General features: G+C 40.6%; 1 pseudogene; it reads left to right on the forward strand.

The window, feature by feature from the left end:
- Positions 1-311: 311 nt before the first annotated feature.
- LOC136867155 (importin-7 pseudogene) lies at positions 312-3,455 on the forward strand (annotated as a pseudogene).
- Positions 3,456-18,300: the final 14,845 nt, after the last annotated feature.

Below are 18,300 nucleotides of genomic sequence, written 5' to 3' on the forward strand. Positions count from 1 at the left end.
TGTTAACAAAGTAATTATAACCATCCTTAGTACCGAATTTAATGGTAAACAAATTACTTCGTTAACCACTGTTACTTATCAATTTGCCTTGTGTCCATTACCAACATTGCGGCTAAAGAAACACTTCTGTGCATGAGATTTGAAATATTTTATAGGTAGTAGCGAAGTCGGTATCATTTTTGTTAACTTGTATCTCCACTATGCAATGAACCTCAGCATTATAGAACTACTAATAGGTATTAAATGATAATAATAAATACGTACTGAAACTGATATTTATTTTCTACCTTCAGCAAAAGGGATCAGAGAAAATGGAGACCATCCAGCTGATGGAAGTCCTAAGGGCTACCATGGATCCCGCCCAGCGCCAGCAGGCTGAGGACCAGTTATCTCAACTCGACAAAGTTCCTGAATTTTCACCAACATTACTGCAGGTTGTGATGTTGAGCGATGTAGACTTGCCTGTCAGGCAGGCCGGTGCGATCTATTTGAAGAACTTATTGAACAGATCCTGGAGCGAGCGAAAAGTTATATCCGAAGAAACGCATCCCTTCATCATCTCTGAGCAAGATCGTTCGATGATTCGCGATAACATCATTGATGCCGTGGTGTATTCACCAGATCTAATCCGAAGTCAGTTACTGGTATGTGTAAAAACTATAATGAAGTCCGACTTTCCCTCTCGGTGTGTACAAATGATGGAGAAGATAGCCACCTATTTACAAAATCCTGATGGTTCGCGATGGATGGGGACATTGTTAAGTGTCTACCAGCTAATGAAGATTTATCAGTATAAACCTGAAGGACGAGCACCTTTAAACGAAGCTATGAAAATTATTTTACCGATTGTTTATCAGATATGCGTGACATTAATACCGGACCGCAGTGACCAATCAATAATGGTTCAAAAACAAATTCTGAAGATATTTTTCGCCTACATAGACTACTCATTGCCTACAGATATAATATCCCAAGAAGTCTTTACGTCATGGATGGAGGTATTTAGGACGGTAATAGAGCAGCCAATGCCAGCTAAAGTATATTCGGCGGCAGAACTGAATGATAATCTCAAATTATGGTGGAAATACAAGAAATGGGCTCTTCGAATCTTACAAAGGGTATTTGAAAAATACGGAAGTCCTGGTAATGTCGTTAAAGATTATAACCAGTTTGCAGCTTGGTACCTTAAGAGTTTCTCTACAGTGATACTCGGAGTGTTGTTTAGAATTTTAGATGATTACAAGGAGAAAGTCTATATTTTACCATTGGTGCTTCAACATACTCTTAACTATCTTAACGAAGCAGTCGGTCATGCGTATTCATGGAAATATCTTAAGCCACATATGGTAGATATTATCCAGAACGTTATATTCCCTGTTCTATCATACTCAGAAGCGGACGAAGAGCTTTGGGTTACTGACCCCTATGAGTACATTAAAGTAAAATTTGATATTTTTGAAACCTACATGACTACAGAAATGGCTGCACAGTCTCTTCTACAACTGTGTTGCAAGAAAAGGAAGGGAATGTTAGAAAAGACAATGAATTTCGTTACACAAGTGTTGAATTCTCTTCAGACAGATGCTCGTCAAGTAGATGGGGCACTACACATGATTGGCCACCTCGCAGACATCTTGTTGGTGAAGAAGAAATACAAAGACCAAGTCAATCACGTGTTAAAACAATACATATTTCCTCAGTTTAACAGTCCAAGGGGCCATATGAGAGCACGGGCATGCTGGTTGATCCAGCGTTTCAGTGAGGTAAGATTTAAGCCGGAAAAGGTTCTAGAAGACACAGTACAGCTGATAACTAAAGCCCATTTGAGCGACCAAGATCTTCCCGTTAAAGTCCAAGCAGCTACGGCTATTAAAATGATTCTTAAAGCACAAGAGAAATCTGAGAAATATTTGGAGCCTAACATACGACAGATAACTTTGCAGTTATTGCTACTGATTAGGGAAACAAAGAACGATGGGTTGGCAAGTGTCCTTCAAGAAATTGTTCACGCCTTCCCGGATCAGCTGATGCCCATAGCAGTTGAAATATGTGATCATCTAGCGACTACCTTCAACCAGATGTTGGATGGTTCTGATGAGAAGGATATTTCTGCTATTGGTTTGTTGAATACAGTCGATACACTACTTACAGCCATGGAAGAAAGGGCAGAAGTAATGGCCAGTTTGCAGTCTCCAGCTCTCAGCATTGTAGGTAACATATTTACGCGTCGTCTTTCAGATCTTTATGAAGAGGCTCTGTTCTTAGTGGATGATTTAACTGCAAAGAGAGTAAGCCCAGAGATGTGGAAAATTTTGGAAATGCTTTATCAAGTATTCCAAAGAGACGCATTCGATTATTTTGCAGATATGATGGCAGCTCTTCACAATTACGTGACCGTTGATACTGATACATTTTTGTCAAACGAGGATTATATAACGGCTATATTTGATATGTGTAAGTCAGTTTTAATGAGGGGTACTGAGCAAGATTCAGAAAGTCATGCAGCAAAGCTGATGGAGGTTATCATTCTCCAGTGTCAGGGGCGTATTGATCGTTGGGTACCATCATTTGTAGAGCTTGTCTTTCATCGACTGAATCATGGGGTGAAATCAGCTGAACTGCGTACAATGTGCTTGCAAGTCGCTATTTCAGCCCTTTGTTACAATGCACAGTTATTCTTTACAACTCTTGAAAAAATTCAAGAAAATTTACAATCTGTTGAGCCAATTGTATCTCAATTTATAAAGCAATGGCTGAATGATGTTCGCAATTTCTTGGGTATTCATGACCGAAGAATTTGCATTCTTGGATTCTGCACTTTGCTCACACTTCCTCGTGCGCAATATCCATTTATCAGCGAGCATGCAGACAAGATCATGCCTTCACTTATAGTGCTTTTCCAAGGATTAAAAAAAGCACGAGAATATCAGGCTATGGGAGAAGAGGAAGACGAAGATGACGATGATGATGAGGACTATTTAGAATACATGGAACAGGAGGTGTTATCAAGTGATGAAAGTGATATAGACGAGGCCAAGCGAGAATATATGGAGAAGCTAGAGGAAGAATCGCAGTTGGAAAAGAGCAGTGGAAGGGACCCAGCGGCAGCAGTGGTAGTGAATATTGATGATTTCAATGATGATGACTCTGAACTGTACGAAGAGACTCCTCTGGAAAGTTATACATCAGCCATTGAAGAGAACGAAATAGACGAATATATAATGTTCAAAGATTTAATGCAGAATATCCAAGCTGGAGACCTTAGCTGGTATCAAATGCTTACGGATCACCTCTCAGCCAAGCAACGCAAGGCGCTGCAGGAGATTGCGGTGCTGGCTGATCAGAGACGAGCGGCTGCTGAGAGCAAGAAGATAGAACAAAGCGGAGGTTATGCTTTCAATCTTCAATCCATTCCTACAAGCTTCAAATTTGGAAATACGCCCGGTGATCAATAATTCGGATGAAAACAATGCGACACGTTAAGATAACAAGAAATTGTCATAACTTAAGAGATCTGCTCCTCTAATGAATTCCGTAATAGTACTAATCCACAAGATTGAATTGCCCTGTCAACCTCTCTATTTGAAAGTTGATGTTGTTTCGTTAAATATAGTTTATGTTTCCATTGCCCCTACCAAAAATTATCTTGGTTGGTTTAAAATTGTATATTGTAAATTTATGAGTTAAAATAAATTACGGTATCTATGAATTGAAAAGCAAGATTGTGGGTTTCGAAGAAAATAAAGTAGCGGAGAAGGCTTTGTAGTGTAAGCTCTGATAAGCGAAACAGTCATTTATTTATTTATTTATTTATTTATTTATTTATTTATTTATTTATTTATTTATTTATTTATTTATTTTATGCCTTTGTATGTGGCGAAGTTAAGCCTTACGGCCCTCTCTTACACTTAACTACAACATACAGTAGGCTACATAGTCACATGAATTAGAAAAAATAGCATTGTTAACACTCTCTAAAAACTACCTAAATTAATGGAGTAATATTAGCCTATAACTTATTAAAATTGTTTCTTATATAATTAATCAACAGACTGACAGAATACTCGAATGACAGAATTGTCGATGAAGTTGAAATAAAATGTGAAATGCTGAAAGGAGTAATGGACTTGCTGACTGGCTAACATTTTTTTTTATTTTACTTAGAAGGTCGTGTTTGTTTGAATACCTAGATTACGTTTGGTTCGCCAGAATAACTAATTTCAGGAATATTTCACCGTGTGTAATTATTATAACAATGAGACTGGAGAGATTATTTCATAGCATAACAGACATTAGCAATGTATATTGTACAAAATAGCTCGTATTCTTACAATTATCACCTATTTTCACCGTTATTATTATTATTATTATTATTATTATTATTATTATTATTATTATTATTATTATTATTAAGGGGTTACCCGAGTGAAACAGACTCTTGTTGACTCCCGTAATGGTTTCTTGTTTGAAAGACGTGAACATGCAGGAAGTACAGTGATGCATGGGTGACAAATCAACCTAAATATAGTCGCCTTGTTTTTTTTCCATGGAAGTGTTCCAGCGGTCCACGTGATGACGTGTGATTAATAATAATGTTATTTGCTTCACGCCCCACTAACTACTCTTTTACGGTTTTCGGTGACATCGAGGTGCCGGAATTTAGTCCCGCAGGAGTTCCTTTACGTGCCAGTAAATCTACCGACACGAGGCTGTCGTATTTGAGCACCTTCAAATACCACCGGACTGAGCCAGGATCGAACCTGCCAAGTTGGGTTCAGAAGGCCAGCGCCTTAACCGTCCGAGCCACTCAGTCCGGCACGTGTGATTAACTTCCAAGATTGGCAGTGGAACCATTCCCGACTGCTTGTGAATTGGTATCCCTTAATTGGTTATTTCTCTTTTAATTTTCTCACTACGCAGCTCACTGTAGCTGGCACGTCCCTATGAAATTCACAGTACCATCTGGACAATGTAGAGCATGATACTCATTTCCGTCATATGGCGGTAAATGTTGGTTCCGCTAACACCATCTGCCACCATAAACTGAATAACCGTCCGCCTCCATGGATATATGGTTAGCGAGCTGGTCTTTGGTCACAGGGTTTCCGGGTTCGATTTCTAGCAGGGTCTAGAATTTTAACCATAATTGGTTAATTCCACTTGCACGGGAACTGGGTGTTATGCGTCGTCTTCATCATCATTTCATCCTCATCACGACGCGCAAGTAGCCTACGGGAGTCAAATCAAGAGACCTGCATCTGGCGATCCGAACTTGTCCTCGGATAATCTCGGTACTGAAAGCCATACGCCATTTCATTTTTCAACTGAATAACCCATGCTGGGTATTTCTGGACAAACTCATGAGGAAAACGTACTTAATCACTTTGCTTCCACACTTACAACATTTTCCGACGATACCAGATTTTTCATGACTAACGTACCCATCCATTGGCGCATGCGCAATGTTCTATTTCTTCGAATGACGACGCTCAAGACTGTTTCATTTGGGTAATCCTTATAGTTGTGATGCTTCTGTTCGGTAGAAATAAAGCCAAAATAGCTTAAATACAGGATAAATGCGTGATAAAAGAGGATGGTTGTGATTAAATAACACAAAATCAATTTACTGTTCATGTTAAGTCTTCAAACAACGTACCTTAAGAATAGGGGTATGTATATTTCTCTATCTTTTGTGTAAATGACCAGGACTTCAGCATCAATCTATCCAACGACCGAAAACATTCCCTCTCGTACGAAGCAAATGATCGAGTTCCTACGCTACTTGACCATGTTTCTCCGTGATGGCAGTGAATTCTTCCGAGTTAGGTAGTCATGACAATGAAAACAGGAACTCCAGTACCCATCAGATGATGTTCCCCCTCCATTAAGAAAGCCGGCACCCAAATATGTATGCAGATCTCGGAACCTTTGTAAATATGAATGTGTCTATACATCAACATTCTTTTCGATACGCGAAAGACGGGCTTTATTTTTTGTAACTTTTTAATTGTTGTCTTTGTACAAGTCAGTTACGTATATTGTCGATGTCCCTCGAAATCGGGGTCTTACAAATTGAGATGAACGTATACCTGTATTTTTTCTGTACATTTTCGAGAACTTCACACTGATAGGATATGGAGTGAAGCCTTTCCGCGGAGTTGTAGGACGGATTCACACGAGCTTAGCTGAAACTTCCCGTATGCAATACGAATTTAGATTTGTCTATTACATTTAATGCAATGGACTAGGCGTCACAGAGCAGAACCACCATCATTATTCAGCACGAGCCACCACTGATTACCCCACAATTACAATAACACTAAGCACTGTTCTAAAGGGTTCCAAGACGCAGAAACAGTTAACTGAATAGACAGGGGGCATAATTGCCCATACTACATGGGCTTAATGGAAAAAGGAAATGGTTGCACATAACCGGCCGTAAACAAAATGCAAGGAAGCGAAACACCTGCACTCCTTCTAGAAATTGTTAAAAACCCTAAGTGGGCTTATGGCCCAAAGATATAGAGGCTAATCCTATACTCTAAGATGTGATTAAAGGGGGACGTTTAAGGCCGAGACAAGATTTATGACATTTTGAAGTTTTAAAAACCTTTAGCCACCCAATGCAAGGTTGACAACAACAGAGGGTCATCACTCATTGTTCCCTTACATTATGTATTACTTCGTAGGGAATAGAACCAGTCCTCAGATTTCGCCCAAATTCTACATTGAAAACCATCAGTATACAAAATTACATTAAAAGAAAAGAGGTTGAAACATTCCCTTCAAATGACCCACAGGAGCTATCACATGTCTATGTAAATTCTGCCATTACCTTGTGCCGCTGGATCTTCCTCACACAGTCCTCGCCTCTGCCTCCCTTAGATCAAGTTGCACTTCCAAACACTGAAGCAATTCAGATAAGACGGCCCTAAAGTGCCCTGCTTTTACAGTACCACAAGGGGAAGCTTCCAGATATCTTTACTGATGGGTTGGATTCCTGCACACATCACCGGTTTTAATTGGCTAGAAAACATATTTCCAAATATCTTATAGGTTGAATACAATTGAGGAGGAACCAGCTGAAGTGCTGATAACTTCGGTACATAAACAAAACAATCCTCAGAAAGAAAAGGCTTGCTAACGCCAAAAATAAATATCACTCTATCCATTAGTTAATATTTAGTCCAGAAGAGGCAGCCACTAAATGGATGGTAGGGACATTTAACAATAGAGGACGAAGGTTTCTGCGAGTTCACAAGTATAAGTCTGTTGGCATAGACGGCATAGTGAAGGCGCGCAGTTTAAATAGCTGGGGAAGGTGTACCCCTGGTGCAGACCTCCACCCCCTAAGGTTTTACAATGGAGTGAACAGCTTTTAAATCTTGAAGTACCTACATTACCACATTAATTTTGAGAAATAATTTGGTAGGCTGGGATATATCTTTTTGAAGAGTCAATTCTTATTTGTTCGTTTTGAATTCTTGAAGTAGATTTGTCCTGATAACAGCACTGAAGTGGTGCAAGTCCGGATTGTTGTGCCCAGGGTTGACGGCATGAGCGGCCGCCGCAGCCGATGTCTGAATGGAGAGTCTCGGACCCCTTAAGTACCCTGAGATACCATTCTTCCAATACATTGAGGGCTGAAACCGAACTGATGAAGGCCAAAGACCAAATAGCACGGTCACGCCCAAATATATTGTGGGAGGTTGATTCCTGCCTCTCAGCAGCTTACAACGATGACCGGCCCAAAGGAGGTACTTTTTCTGGAGTCTTCGGAACGAGGCGGGCCCATACCCCGCGCTGGCATCTCTCCCGGGTTCATTTCATAAGGCCTCTGATGTAATGATGGGCACTGTAACATGCAAATTTTGTGGCGAAAGTAACTGCAGATCAAGGATAGCAATTTTGGATTAGGGGAACACCGAGTTTCTGGTCAATGGAAGCAGGGGCAACTTATGGAAGAATACGTAGGAATTAGAGAAGGGAAGGTTTTTACAAATGCACTTATTACAACGAAACAAAAGTTAAAACTTCGGATGCCACTTAAACATGTGTATAAATACCAGTTTACATACATAACTAGTTTACGTACATAACTTCTGATAAGCAAAAGGAAAAGAAGGCCTCTTTATCTTTACTTCCAATAATACGTAAAATATTAATAAGGTACACTGAGTAAAGAACAAAGAAATATAATTCAGCCCTTTAATCACTTGATGGATTTTAAGAAATAACGAGAAATACGTTCATACAGGATTTACTTAAGACAGGCGAACACAAAAATTCTTTCAGTCTCCGGATTACTCTGGGTTTTCGTACACGATCATACCTCATTTTTACTCCCTTATGTGAGGCCTCAAGATTATTTCTAGCTTTCCTCCATAGATCCCGGATATTCTCTGGATCTATGGTCTCTGGTAAGAGCTCATTGATGGGCCATAAGTTTGACAATGGAGTGTTTTGGATGAACTTAAACACAAGAGAAATTGTTGAAAACTTGTGGGACACATGAACGGCCGAGTTAAAAGCTAATGATAACCAACACAAGGATGTGTCCCAACGAAAATGATCTTCATGGTGGAAGGCAATAAGGGCTGATCGAAGATTTCGATTTACCCGCTCAGCGAGAGATGGCTGTGGGTAGTATGCCGACGTATTGACGTGTGAAATAGATAGATCGAAATAGAACTTACGAACTAGATTGGAAGTGAAAGCCTTAGCATTATCGGAAACAATATACTCACATGGTCCAAGAGATGCAAATATTGAAATCAGGCAAGAAGTCGTTGTTTGTGCAGTTCCAAGTCTAGTAGGAAACACCCAAGAAGATCGAGTAAAATCAGCCACACACACACAAGAATGAATTATTTATTCCTGTTCACTTTAGATTGCGGGAAGGTTCCCACATAATATACAATCGCTCCATTGGGCGATAGGCTTGGTGCCGAGACAACAGCCCTACTTTGGTAGATAACGTGGGCTTGCTAATCAGACAAACACTTCTAGATGAACAGCTCCCTTATCTTCTCTCTGGTTTTAAAGATGTCCAGATGTCTACCTAATGGGGTCTCGTGGTAATATTTGAAGTTCATAGGTACTAGATTTAATGGGACAACAATTTTCATCTTTTGATCGTACCTTGATGGGTAACACAAGACCCCGTTCCTCAGTACATAAGGGACAACATGTTCCCCAGAAGAAAGGGTTTCAATGATGGGAGGTAGCACCGGATCTTCACGTTGGTATTTCGCTATTTCCTGGTATGACATAGGGGGCATCAGTAAGAATGGCGCTTGCACTGAAAGGTGCGGGGAGAGAGAGCGGAGGGCCTTCCGCAGAATCAGAAGAACGTATAGGGTGATTAGAAAACATCCTGCTTAACCCATCTGCGACCAAATTTTCAGATCCGCGTACGGGTCGCACGTCAAACTGGAATGTTGAAATTCTGATAGCCCAGCAAACGATGCGCCAGGTACGACGGGGCCTAGCTAGCATCCAACATAGAGCCCAATTTTCGGTCTCTCATTCAAACTTGACATGCACTAAGTAAAAGCGGAATTTTTCTAAAGCCAAGAGTACCGCGAGTCCGTTTACTTCATATTTGAAATATTTGGCCTCTTGAGCTGACAAGATACGAGATGCAAAGGTGACGACCCGCCTACCGAGTTCAGATTCCTGCAGAAGAACCGCAGTAACAGCATATGATAACGTGTCTGTCTGTACAATGAACTTCCCTGGGAAATCCGGCATAGCTAGGACAGGGGCATTGCAGAGGGCTGTTTTGAGATTCTCGAAAGTGGCTTCTTGAGAAGGACGCCATTCGAATTTGACACCTTTCCTGCGAAGAGGATTCAGTGGTGCCGCCCTGTTAGCGAAGTTTGGGATGAATTTTCTAATGAAGTTTACCATACCGATGAATCTAGTAACCCCTTTAACATCTTTGGCAGGCTTGAAGTTATGGATAGCCTGTGTTCTCGACTGGTCTGCCGAAACTCCATCTGGGGAAAATATATGCCCCAAGGAAGACATGAATGGTTTAGCAAAAGTACTTTTCACAGCTTAACCGTCGAACCTGCGTTGCGAACGCGTTTTAGTGCTTCCTCTAGATGAGCTAGATGTTCTTCTAAAGTCTCTGAGAAAATACCAACGTCATCTAAATAAGTTAATGGTAAAGACATTCAAATTTAATATCAGAGAAGACAGAATTCAGTGATCTAGTAAGAACTGCCGCGCCAGTGAGGAGCACGAAAGGCAGCCGGTTGTATTCGTATAGATTCCAGTCGGTAGCGAAAGCAGTCAGATATTTCGATTTTTCCGCAATAGGTATCTGATTATAGGTTTGGTTGAAGTATAAGATGGTGAAGAATTTAACCTTACGAGTCCAAGAGAAGTCCAGTCGGTAGCGAAAGCAGTCAGATATTTCGATTTTTCCGCAATAGGTATCTGATTATAGGTTTGGTTGAAGTATAAGATGGTGAAGAATTTAACCTTACGAATCCAAGAGAAGCATGAATGATTTTCAGGAAGAGGTACTGACTGGACTACAATCTTACGGTTCAACGCCCTGCAATCAACTACTGGCCTGAAGCCGCCTTGTGGTTTTGGAACCAGAATAATCGGTAAAGAATACGCGTACATAGAGAGTCGAATGTTACCATCGCTCAACATTTTGTCGATAATTTCCATGATGGCCTTCATCGTAGACGGAGACAAACTATAAGGAGGGAATCTTACGGGGAATCTTACAGTATTGGTTATCTGTGTCGATGGGGCAGAAACTTGTTGTAGCTCAACCGATTCCCCACTATCTGATGACTTATTCGGATCCTCTTCCGTATTCCTAGTTAATTGGGCAACATAGTCACTCTTCCCACTAACAAACCCAGACATCAGTTGGTTCACTTTACTAGACATCTCAGAAATTTGTTGGCACAAGGAATGAGCCATACTGAAATGTTCTTTGCTCAGCTTAAGAGGCAACAGATCTCCCGCTCTATTTTAAAACTGAAACATCCTAGCCTGAATACCTTCTTCAAAAAACCTAACAACAGATGCAAGGTCAGAAATATTGATGGTGAGCGTGGAGAAAGCTTTACCAAATTTCTTTTCTCCATAAACAGGAATATGAATAGGTAGATCTAAAGAATCCTTTAATCTGGAAACATCCGTCGCAACCATGCCCGCAGAATTCAACTTTCGAATTGCTAATCCATAAATAAGCTCTTTCTTGCGTAAATACTAAGTAGCAAGAACCTGCCTGGAGCCAGGCAATAAGAATACAATTTTGAAAAATTTGGAAAAAAGGAAAACCGAAAAATTTCTAGTGTTTATATTAAAAATTTTGAAAATATAGTCCAAAGGGGCATTTTCCAGGCATATTCAACCACGCTCTGCTACCACTTTTTAAGGGGTTTCTGTGGTTCACGGAGGGATAAGAAGCACCCGGTTGAGTGGCTGGACAAGGAATTAACTAGAGCAGAACTTAACACAAAGAAATATGATAGTGCGCACTTCTGAAATTGTCCTCGAAACGAAATTAAGTATGACAAAAATAATATCTAACCTTTCTAGGAATACCTCAGAGGCTCGGTCTGGAAAAGGGAGACATGTAGACAGAAGTCAAGAGGATAGGCACATTAGTTTGTCTCAAATGTCAATAGCATCTTTGCCGATAGGAGTGAACGCATGAGAGCATCCCGAATTCGAGAATCTATATCTGAGCGGTCACAGAGTATCATAAGTCAAAACCTGCATACAAGTCAACAGCGTGCCAGGGAAAGCAGTAGTGAACGTGACCTAAGAATGATTACGCAATGATCTCACATGCGTGAAGTTAAATCAATGACACAAGAGCAAAATGTTCACGTTTTGCATGCAGCTCGGTCTGCCTTTGAATACAATCCATATAATAACTACATTTAACACAAATATATCGAAGTTGGAAACATAGGCAAAGTGTGTAAGAAATGCAAAGCCAAAAATGGAAGGACGAACCTGAAGGACTTTGTTACGCTGTGAAAAAGGTACCGGTATATTGAATAGCTATTCCCGACCCACCGCAAGAGTTCCGCGCATTATTGCTACGAGCGAAGCTGTGACGGGTGTGGTAGTGTTTTATAAAGTACATTTCTTGCTAAGAGGTTCATGACCGTGCCTGTTATTTTGAAAATAGCAATCCAACATGCCGTGATCAAGATGTAATTTTATGGCATAGGACTAATTTTGATGGGACTGCCCAATTAGGAGAATGTAGCTGTGTAATAGATGTAGAAAATCAACAGTGGAATGACACGAGTTATCACCCACTCGTAACGAAGAGCAACTGGAGATTCCCAACGAGCAAAGGTGAGTCTATACCTAAATAATATATATATATATATATATATATATGCGGGTTTGTACCACATCTCCTCCTAAACCACTGTCCGGCTCCATGGCTAAATGGTTAGTGTGCTGGTCTTTGGCCACAGGGGTCCCGGGTTCGATTCCCGGCAGGGTCGGGAAATGTTAACCATAATTGGCTAGTTTCGCTGGCAGGGGGACTGGGTGTATGTGCCATCTTCATTATCATTTCATCCTTATCACGACATGCAGGTCACCTACGGGAGTCAAATCGAAAGACCTGCATCTGGCGAGCCGAACTTGTCCTCGGATACTCCCGGCACTAAAGCCATAAGCCATTTCATTTCATTTCCTAAACCACTGGAGCGATTTCAACCAAACTTGGTACACTTTTGACATAGTATCAGGAGACAAATCGCACGGTGGTAAGACACGCCAAGCAGAATAAGGGGCGTGTGGCGAGGGGGCTGAGATTGTGATGTGTGTTGTAAGTTGGGTATTCAGCCCGAAGGCTGGTTTGATCCTCTGCAGCTCCGCCAATAGCTGTCATAAATAGCCTAGGCATCACTGAAGAGGCGTACTAGGGAAATGAGGAGTGTGGTAGTTTCCCGTTGCTTTCCTCACCGAGCCAGCCGTTTGCTATTACATATCAGTCTGCCAAGCCCACTGAAATGCATGCACCAACCGACCCTATGAGCGATATTTTCACACTATTCATAACAGGGACTGGCTGCATAAGCAATGGTATTACTAGCATCACTCATACCTCAGTCACTTTCATATTGTCAAAGCCAAGGATGAGACTGAGACAGGTCAATGAAAGTAACAAATTTGATGTAGCCCATACTAGAAGGCATAGTGCACTGTAAACACTACATCTCGCCAGCATGAGATATAAAAATAATTCAAAATAATGTCGAATCCATATTTTTTGTGGACGCTGAGATGAAAAGTGACACTCCGGAAATTTTAAAAGTCCAAGTTCAGCCCCCTTTGGAATGGAGGGAGTGGGTTTGTATTATATAAAAATAATCGAAAATAGTGTCGAATCCATAATTTATGGGGTGTCTAAAATGGACAGTGAGACTCCAGACTTCTTATAAATCCAAGTTCAGTAAGCTTTGTCGTGGGGGGCGAGAGGAGAGTGAGATATAGAAATAACCGAAAATAGTGTCGAATCCCTAGTTTTCGGGGTTGCTGACATGAATAGTGACACTCCAGATGTTTATAAGTCCAAGTTCAGCCCCCTTTGGGAGGGGGGAGGAGGATTGAGATACAAAAATAATCGAAAATGGTGTCGAATCCATAATTTTTGGGATCGCTGAGATGAATAGTAACACTCCAGATCTTTTATAATTCCACGTTCAGTCCCTTTTTGGTGGGAGGTGAGCGGGAATGAGATATAAAAATAATCGAACACAGTTCCGAAACCATAGTTTTCTGGGCCACTGAGATTAATAGTGACCCTCCGAATTTTTATCTCTTAGGGGGGGGGGGCGAGGGGAGATCGGGATATAAAAATAATCCTAAATAGAGTCAAATTTTTCGTTTTCGGGGTCGCTGAGATGAATAGTGACACTCGGATTTTAAAGTTAAAGTTCAGCCCCCTTTGAGGTGGGGGTGACGGGGGATTGAGATATAAAAATAATCGAAAATAGTGTCGAATTCATAGTTTTCGGGGTCGCTGAGATTAATCGTGGCGTTTCGAATTTGTTATCCCTTAGGGGTTACGATCGACGGGTTACTGAGAAATAAATATAATCGAAATAGCGTCGAATCCATCGCTTTGGGGGTCGTTGAGTTGAATAGTGACACTCCGGTTTTTAAAGTCCAGGTTCAGCCCCCTTTGTGGCATGGGGCGAGAGGGGAGTGAGATATAAAAGTAATTGAAAATAGTGACGAAACCGCAGTTATCGGGGTCGCTGAGATAAATAGTGACACTCCGGAATGGGGGGGGGGGTGACGAGGGAGTGGGATATAAAAGTAATTGTAAATAGTGTCGAATCCATACTTTTCGGGGTGGCTGACATGAATAGTGAACCTCCAGATTTTTATAAGTCCAAGTTCAGCCCCCTATGGAGTGGGGGGTGACGAGGGAGTGGGATGTAAAAGTAATTGTAAATAGTGTCGAATCCATACTTTTCGGGGTGGCTGACATGAATAGTGAACCTCCAGATTTTTATAAGTCCAAGTTCAGCCCCCTTCATGGGGGTGGGGGCGAGGAGGATTCAGATAAAAAAATAATCGAAATTAGTGTCGAACCCATAATTTTCGGGATCGCTGAGATGCATAGTGGCATTCCAAATTTATTATAATCAACAATCAGCCCCTTTGTGGTGGGGGGAGGCCTGAGATATAAAAATAATAGAAAATAGATTCGAATTCATATTTTTCGGGGTCGCTGAGATTAATAGTGACCCTCTGATTTTTTCTCTCTTAGGGCTGGCGGCGAGGGGGATCTAGATGTAAAATAATCGTAAATAGAATCGAATCCATCTTTTTAGGGGTCGCTGAGATGAATAGTAACACTCCGGATTTTGAAGTCAAAGTTCAGCCTTCTTTAGGGTGGGAGGCGAGGGGGGAAGTGAAATATAAAATAAAAGAAGTCGAATCAGCAGTTTTCTGGTTCGCTAAGATGAATAGTGACATTTCGAAATTTTTATCCCTTAGGGGTGGGGGGGGAGGAGGGGAGACACAAAAATAACAAAAAATAGCGTCGATTCCATAGTTTCCGGGGTCGCTGAGATGAATAGTAACACTCCGGATTTTTATAAGTCCAAGTGCAGCCCCCTTTGTGGAAGGGAGTGAGAAATCGAAAGTAGTGTCAAATCCGAATTTTTAGGGTTCACTGAGATGAACAGTGACACTCCAGAATTGTTTTTGGCCCGCGCCAGCCCCCTTTGGCATAGGGGTAAGAAATGGGAAAATGAAATGACCAAAATGACCGAGATTATGGATGTATGTGTTTATTTTCCAGCATAACTGTCAACTAAATTTGGTGCAGATGTTACTTACTATCTGTGAAAATTCTGTGGAGGCAAGATACCCCTAAAACCTCTAGGGGAAGGGGTAAAATGCAAACATGAATAAAAGCGACCAATAATAGTGTCGAATCCCTAGTTTTCAGGAATATTGGATTGATTTGAACCAAACTTGGTACACTTATGACTTACTATCAGGAGACAAACTGAGTGGAGGTATGACAACCCCAGCACCCCTAAGGGGTGGGTGGGAAGGGTTGAGATGGAAAAATAATCGAAAATAGTATCGAATCCATTCATTTCGGTGTCGCTGAGATGAATAGTGACACTCCGAACTTTCTAGAAGTCCACGTTCAGCCTCCTTTTGTATAAGGGGTGAGATAAGTTGAAAAACAACATTTCCAAACTGGCCAAGATAATGGACGTCTGAGTGTATGTTCCAGCATAGCTCTCAACCAAAACTGATACAAATATGACTTACTATCTGTAAAGTAATGACTTGGGGGTAAGAGACCCCTAGCCTCCTAGGGTAGGGGTGACATGTAAAAATAACCGAAAATGACTGATATTTGCCGTTTAAGACAAAGTACAGTCCCAATTGGCAGGAGGATGAGAATGGCTGAAGAAAGAGGCGGAGCTGAGAGGGAATTACAAGTCAATAATCTAAAATGACCGAGATAAGTGTTGAATCCACTACTTTTTGGGGTCACGAGGCGATTTGTGACAGTCTCAATGACAGTTGGAATCGTGTCCTTCATATAAACAGCACGGCGGGTAAATAAGCCTAAATATAGTTATCACTTATTACTTTTTGAAAGATTAAGTAGTTCCCAATCAATTCGAGTATCCACAAGGACAAAGTTTAACTCGAAAATTAAATAATCTAAAACTTGAAATCAAACACATCTAAATAACTCTAAAACTGCATAATGGTTGTCCAACCCTTGTTCCGTTTCCCTACAGGGTCGGGTATGAGGAGAGATGAATCTGTCGTGGCGGGTTTTTATGACCGGAAGCCCTTCCTGACGTCAACCTCAACAGAGGAATTAATGAGATGAAATGAATGACGTGATATATGATAGTAGGGAGAGGGTGAAACCCGGTCCCGGCACGTAGCCTGCTCCTGTCGAATAGCACCAAGGGGTCTGCTCAAGGCTTAACGTCCCCATCCGACGGACGAATGACCACCAACTGCGTCATATGCCCTCACTCCAAATGAGCACTGCGGAGAGGTTTGGAATTTAATCCAGGCTTTTGGCACGCAATCTACTGATTAGAAATTGTATACCACCACCTCCCCTACCCTGCCGGCCAGCATTCTGATGGTGAACTTTTTTCGACCAACAGAACTCTAACCGGCTAACCTCGGTGGCAGACCGTTTAGACTTCAGCGCCTTAACGATCATGGCCACCAGGCGGGCTTAACTCTAAAACTGCATAAAATACCGTAAAATATAAATGAACATCTCTAAAAGGAATTCTATAAAAATGAACCTCACACAAAACTAACTGGCAATAAAAATCTTAAAAAGGTAAACATTAAAATACTATCCGGGCAACGCCGGTTATTACAGCTCTTAAGGTATAAGAACACTATATACCACGATTATGTCAAAATTAGTTCCTCGAACGTATTGGTCCAGATGTTAAAGTCGGTCCTGAAGGTGTGTATCCGATATTTTCTTTACTCTGTGTTGCGTACATACGATCTATTTTTCTGTATTGAACTACTGTATTTGTGCTACTTAAGTTAATTTTTATCACAACTTTAAAGTAATCCTAGACGGGTAAGTTGAAGATAGCACATTTATGTCAAAAGTATTGCTGCGAATATAATGGTCGGTGGGGTAGAACGTTGCCTAAAAAGCAGGCTACGAAGAATAATTAAAGTTGTTCTAGTAAAACCAACTTACTTGTAAAATTATAGACCGCATTAAAAATTCCTTAGCCATTCCCTTCAGTGATACGCTTTACGGTTGGAATTTTCTTCTTTCTGCTGCTGTTATTCATTTGGATGGTGCAAGAAATTGAAGATTAAACTGTATCTCTATTTTGACATTTCAGAATATGGTAAACCAACCACACTGACTGCCGTTAAAACAATTGCTAATAGAAATGAGATGGCCTTTCCGCTCTCTAATGAGACGTACTCTGTTGGCACCGGTCGTACAATTTTGCAGAAAACTTAATACTATCAAAATTTTGCATAGAGCAATTGAATCATAAACCGCCTTTGTTCATCAATACTTCTTTATAAATATAATATTAAAGGAGGTATTAAGATATTTTCATTTCATGTTTTCTTATAACTTGGTATTGATTTTTGACTATAGAAACAAAATGTGGACAGAATGACCGAAAAACATTCAATTGTTTGCCTCCATCTCCCCTAAATGTCTTCGAAACATACGAAAGAATTAAATTCACAGACAGACATATTTACTTTATTTACATGGATATTCCTACTTCATCATGGGTGTTCTCAAATAAAGACGATTGAGCCAAGAAATTATACAAAATATTAACTGTATATTTAGTATAAAATTAGCCATTTTACTTGATTATAGTACATATCTATTATAAAATAAATAGTTCATATACATTGTTATAACAACTTTCACTGTGCTCGGGTAGAAACAACAATTACAGTACTTTTCCGATTACTTCTTCACAAGTTGAGGTAGATGGTGTTATGTTGCTGATTTTCTTCTAGCCTGTGAATGAAAGTGAATTGGCAATTAGTTATTAGAAAATATACATAGACAATAGGAGGGATTTTGGTCTCCCTCAATCGGTCATAATATATCCCAGGTATCAGTTTTATTGTATGGTGTGAAACACAATATTCTCTAGAATTAAGTTCACTGCAGTACCTCCAACGTAAACTTGTTTGAAATTCTAACACAGAAGGATTTTTAATCGGTATCATGAATATTTTTGTCAACTGTAGAATGAAGTATTAATAATCGTTAAA

This window comes from Anabrus simplex, chromosome 3 (assembly GCF_040414725.1).
Source record: "Anabrus simplex isolate iqAnaSimp1 chromosome 3, ASM4041472v1, whole genome shotgun sequence".
Classification (NCBI taxonomy): Eukaryota; Metazoa; Arthropoda; class Insecta; order Orthoptera; family Tettigoniidae; genus Anabrus; species Anabrus simplex.